The sequence below is a fragment of the Nicotiana tomentosiformis genome, chromosome 3, assembly GCF_000390325.3.
Source record: "Nicotiana tomentosiformis chromosome 3, ASM39032v3, whole genome shotgun sequence".
In the NCBI taxonomy this organism is placed as follows: domain Eukaryota; kingdom Viridiplantae; phylum Streptophyta; class Magnoliopsida; order Solanales; family Solanaceae; genus Nicotiana; species Nicotiana tomentosiformis.
In genome coordinates, this window is record NC_090814.1 from 32,910,061 (window position 1) to 32,916,720 (window position 6,660).

The window sequence follows — 6,660 nt, forward strand, 5'->3', positions numbered from 1 at the left end:
TTACTTTGAGACAAGAACTTTGATTGGTTGTGACTACCCAGTACAAACTGTGCCCAAATAACCTGGTTCATCCAAGAGGGTACCTAAGAACAACAAGGTTAGAGCAGGAGAGTGGGGTTAAGGATGCGGAGATTGAGAGGCTGAAGAAACGACTGGTTGAAGTAGAAGTTGAGAGAGATTCTCTCAAGTCTGAGCTTGCAAAGGAGAAGGAGAAAAATGATGGTATTCTTCAAGATATGCTGAAGCTGCTTCAAGCCAAGAACCAAGAACCTGGTCCTTCCTAGTCCTAAACCTTTCCTCGCCCAGTTGTAACTAGTCCATTTTTATGACCCAAGTGGGATTTTTTTTATTTTTTGCTCATAGTTCTGTGTTTTTATTTCTTCTTATATTTTGTGGTAGGATCTTATCAATCAATGAAATTCACTATTTTGCTCAAATTGTTTGATGTTGATATTTTTTAGATGGCTAATATCCTTAAATTAAAAACGAGAATATTGAATCTATGATTACATTTGAAGTTGCCCCAGTGGCCATGAGTAATATTGGTTAAAATATGGTTACTTAATTTAATTATGTAACTTTTTGATAATGCCAAAAGGGGGAACATAAGGTCTACTTTTGCATTGGATTGTGATGTTTATAACCTAATAAACCTGGTTCTTGATGATTTGTGACTTTAAATGAAGAGTGTTTTGACATTGTGTTTGATGCGGATCTGAGTTGAAACAAGTTGCATGCTTCTTAAAAGCACAGAGTTAGTCATCATCAAAAAGGAGAAATTTACTGACTTAAGTAGTATAGGTTTGGATGATTGACAAAGGAACACATACATGAATCGAGTTCATGGACACTGTACACAAGTTACAGCTAGAATAAAGCCAAAGGGATGCACGTGCAAGGGATAAGTATAAGTGGTTATTTCTGATAATCCCTGAATGGAAATATTAAATATTTGATAAGGAGCAGGATTCCTTACTCGTAGAGAACTCTATCAAAGAGAAGAAAAGAGTTAGAAGTTGAATTTAACTAGAACTCTTCCACCAAGGGAGAGTAAAACATCAGACTTTTAGTTACTCGTTATTCTAATAACCCTATAAATATCATTGGTGTTCTCTTTTACAAGTGACACACACATACTGAAGTTAAGCAGAACTGAGAGCAAAATGGCAAGGCATTTTGTGAGCAATTCCGGTGAGATTCAAGTGTGCGAACCTGAAGTAACATGAACAAGATTGAAGAACAAGTTTCATGTGTCTGTCTTTAATTCTGGTTTAATTGTAGTAGGAGTATTTAAGTTGTACCTTTCAGCTTTCTCTAGAAGCAAATTGTACTAGGTACTTGAGTTGTCTTATTCAATTTAGAGTTAACTTGAAGCAGCCGCAACAACCCGTGGTGTGTTGCTACAAGGGTTAGATTTTAATCCTAAGGTTTTCAAGAGTTTGTAAACTTTGTTTTGGCTCAGAGTTTGGTGAAGTATTTGGTGAAATACCTACGAGGAAGTAGGTCGTGATTTTTTCACCTTTGAGCTGGGTGTTTTTAACATAAAAATTCTTGTGTTCTTTACTTTCTGCATTATTTGTTTTATAATTGTAGTGTAAGGAACGCATCGAAGAACCATGCCATAATCCATGCACGTGAAAATCGGACACACTAATATCCACCTCTCTTGTGTGGTATTGAATTATAAAACATCAAGTTGTCAGCAGTTTAGGTTTGAGCATCAATGACCGAGTAGTTTGCTTTGGAATATTGCTATTTCATGTCACGACCACAAATCCTACCAAAGCCATGACGACACCTAACACTGCTTGCTAGGAAAGCCAGTATTTAATATACAGAAATAAACTTCAATAACAATAAGGAAATCGTCTCAAAAGTGGAATAAGATAAATAATGGTAGTAGTATAGCGATACAACTAAAATACCATCCCAGAACCTGGTGTCAATGAGTACATGAGTTTTATAGAATAAATAAGTACAAATGTCTTGATAGCAATCAATACTGTCCGAAGTACATAAAAAGTAATAAGAAAAGTAAATGAAGGGACTCCAAGGTCTGCGGACGGAAACAACAGGGCTACCTTGAAATCACCAAACGGGAACCGGTGCAACTCTCTAACAATCAGTTCTATCAGCAATATCTCGATCTGCACATAAAGTGCAGAATGTAGTATGGGTATAACCGACCATATATACTCAGTAAGTAGCAAGCCTAACCTCAGATTGAATATAATGTGTAAGTAGCAAGTCTAACCTTAGATTGAATATAGTGATGAGAAATAGCAGAGTCCTCTATTCACTTTCAATAGTCAACAATAATAGTAACAACAAAATAATGATAATAAAGGGAAAACAACTCAAGAATAACAAGTTCAATTTATTCACATTAACAGAAAATATGCATGCTTTCCAATCACATCACTTAAGTCATCAATTTCAAGATATAGAATTTCAATTAGCTAAGGGAGATACATCTCTATGCCTGCATGACAAGTAAAAATGCCAAAATCCACGAATTCACAGTGAAATCATCAAATAAGTACAGTCTCAGCATTGTACGGGTGCCTAGCATAAAGCCCCTCACTCAGCACATACCAAGTGATTACACTCATAGGGCCCAAAGACCATGGGTTATCACCTAAATATGGAGGGGCGGATCCCAGCCTAAGCGCCGATCAGATCAAAAGTCAACGATCATCATAACTCAGCCCCAATGACCTATTGCTCACGTCACCTCAATATCTATACCACTCAACCCAATAGGGGGCCTAGCACATGGGTCACTTCAATATCAATATTATCATCGTTCAATGGTCCCAGTTCAGTCATTAATCTGATCAAATCACAATATGTCAATATCTCACAATATAATAAATCAATATGCTATACAATTTATACTAACGTGCCACAAATCCACTTAAACCCGTAACAAACAACATATGAGATAACAAGTAAGACGTATATAGAAACGGTGAAATAACATGCAAATACAATATCATGACTAAAACGTATGACTACAATCAAGGTAAATAGCTCAGGTCTCAACGGATCATGAATAACCACAATGTACACAAATACGCTCGTCACCACGTATGTGTCTCAAACGGATAAGCACATAGCCTGGACATGATTTCTTGCATGAATAATAGTCCAAGTGGTCATACAAGTAAAGAAAATACGGTAACACGAAGGCATGGTAGCAAAACAAGGCACATAATAGCCTAAGGTCTAAATGGATCATGAATAACCACGGTGTACACAAATACGCTCGTCACCATGTATGTCTATCGAAATCTATGGGAAAAATACCCTCAAGCCAAGCCTAGGCAAGATACAAACCTCAAAGCGTGAGAATCAATATCCAAAAAGCCCTTGCCTCCTGAACCGGCCTCTGAATAGGTCAAAGCTAGCCAAAAATAACTCAATAACATCAAACAATACTATCCTTGATTCCAAGTAATAAAACTGACATCTTTATCAAATAGCAAAAAGTCAATTAAAGAGTCAACCCGGGTCCGTACCCTAGAACACGACCAAAGTCACAAATCCTGATCACTCATTCTAACACGAGTCCAAATATATATTTTTCATCCAAATCCGACTTCAAATCGGAGTCCAAATCCCAAATAATCACTCTCCAAAATTTCTTACAAAATCCCCAATTTTCTCCCTTATATTTCACCTACCATAAGCCAAGATCAATGATGGAATCAAAAATAATAATTAAATCCAAGTTATAAATACTAACCCAATCCAAGTGGGTGAAAATCGCCTCAAAGATTGCCCCAATCTGAGATTCTAATCTCAAAATATGATAAATAAGGCCAAACCCTCGATTAAAAATAGCCTGCCCAACGATTGTCGCTTCTGTGATCCAAATATCACTTATGCGACACTGCATCTGCAGAAAATCCCTCACAGATGCGGAATACACTTAAATACCGACCATTCACTTCTGCGGGGAATACTCCGTTTCTGTGATTCGCTTCTACGGACATACTCCGCTCCTGTGCAATTGCTTCTGCGATCAGGCCTCCGCATCTGCAAACATCCCTGATCCTAGCCAACCTAGCTTCTGCAACCTCACGTCCACTTCTTGAGACTCACACCTACGGATAAATCTCGCAGGTGTGAAAACACCAGACTATAACTGCCATTCCAACCTCTAATGGTCCAAAATCCATCTGAAACATACCCGAGCCCCTCGGGACCCCGTTCAATCACACCAACATATCCCAAAACATAACACGGACCTACTCGAGGTCTAAAATTACAAAAATAATATCAAAACCACAAATCACACCTCAATTCAATCTAATAAACTAATCAACTTTCATAACGCATGACGAACCACGTCTAACCAACTCGGAATAACCCCAAATTTTGCACACAAGTCCCAAATAACATAGCGAACCTATTCCAACTCCTAGAATGTCACACCTATACCTTGGGAGGTGTGACCGGCCCAAAATGCCCGTAGGCCCGTGCGAACCAGCATCCGTTCTTACATCTTTTTATTCGTAGTATTGGGCCATTGAGGCCTCCAAATAGTACAATCAACCAAATCCTAAGGGGTAGGTTCCCTCACACAAAGTTAGGCAAGATACTTACCTCAAAGAAGCTAAATCAATATTCTAAGAAGCCTTTCCCGTGTAAAACAACCTTCGAACGGCTCGAATTCCAATCCAAGTAGTAAAAATCCCCTCCAAAATCGTCCAAAACCGAGCTCCAAAACCTTGTGAAAAAAGTAACTAAATTCCGAAATAAGAAAAAAATACATCAGCTGTTCTATGTCGATTCAGGTCCTAGATGATCCCAAAACTCACGTTTGATAATCCCAACATGATCCTTGCAAGATTATATCGAAGATAGCCTCTTGAATCACCCAATTTGGTCTTTAAATGAGGGAGATATGATATTTTGAAGTTTTTAAAGAAATCTGAAAATTTCAATGGCAGTTTCATAATTATTTAGACCAGAAAAAAAACCAGCAATAAGAAACTCTTCGTTTTAGCACCCAAAACACATTCGGAACCTCTCGGACACAAACCTTATATGCATTTAAATTATAAAATATGCTACGAACCTGCTCGCGCACTCAAAATACCAAAAAGAGGTCATCTTGATCCTTTATTGACCATGATCAAACTTCAAATCCTTAATTAGTTTCTCAACCAATGATCCAAAATACACCCGAGACACCCGGACCCCATCCAATCGTACCAAAAAGTACAAATACATCATACAAACTTATCCAAAGCCTCAAAACACCCACATGAACATCACAACAAAGAATCGAGGCTCAAACCGAATATAATTTCTCTTAAGTTGTTAAATCTTTATTCTTTTAAAAGAATGTCCGAATCACACTTAAACACTTCGAATTACTTTCAAACTTTGGACACAAGCTCAATTCAACTATATAGACCTATCCAAAGTTTAGGAATACCAATTGGAGTCCAATAACATCAAAGTCAACTCTTGGTCAAACTTATGAACTCTTAAGTTCTTCAAATTGCTAACTTTCGACAAATAGTGTCGAATTCTTCTAGGAACTGCGAAAACCAAATCCGAACATACGTACAAGTCCAAAATCATCATATGAATCTATCAGAACAATCAAAACCCGATTATGAGTTCGTTTACCCAAAAGTCAAACCTTAGTCAACTCTTCCAACTTAAAGCTTCTAAAATGAGAATCATTCTTCCAAATCAATCATGAATCGCTCGAAAACTGAAACCAACCATACACGCAGTCATAATACATAATATGAAGCTACTCAAAGTCTCAAACCACCGAATAGAACGCTAAAGCTCAAAACAACTGGTCGTGTCATTATAAAACTTAACTTGTGGTCAGCCACATATAAGACTCAAAGTCTCTATTTCATCCTTATATGGAATACCTGTCATATAAGGATGAGACCATGCAAAGCAATCGAAGTTATCTTTTAAAAAATCAATAATTTTAAGCCTGAGTTCGGGGCTTAATCCCGTCCCCAGGTAAACCTTTTTATCCGGGAACTCCAAGCACAAAGCGATTTGTTCCAGTTCCTCTGCGGTCGACTTTGTAGCATTTGCTTCTTCCGGCACCTGAAAGGATCTGGGCACCCGATAATATCTCAATGTATCCTCTTTTCCAACACCATCTATCAGATCTGGAAGGACAACATACATCAATTCCTTTAGTTGCTATTGCTCGTTCCTTCCGCCTTGCTGTTGGATAAGGTGACTACATTCATTTTAGTCGCGGAAGGTTGATCTCCTTTAATATGCTTGACCCCATATGGTATAGGGAACTTCAACAGTTGATTGTAAGTCGATGGCACAACCTTCATCTCATGAATCCATGGCCTACCAAGGATCATATTGTATCCTATATCTCCATCCACCACCTCGAACAAAGTACTTCATCATGCCTTCGGCATGTGTGGGTCATAAAATCTCCCCTCGAGTTGTTACACTTGTTAGGTTGAACCCGACCAGATGCTTTGTTACTGGAACTATGTTTTCGGTTAACTTTGCTTCTTCCAGAACTCTCAACTGGATGATATTGGCTGAACTACCTAGATCAACCAACACGTTTAATTTTAAAATCTAAAACGTTAAGTGATATTACCAGAGCGTCGTTGTGTGGTAAAATAAGGACATCAACATCTT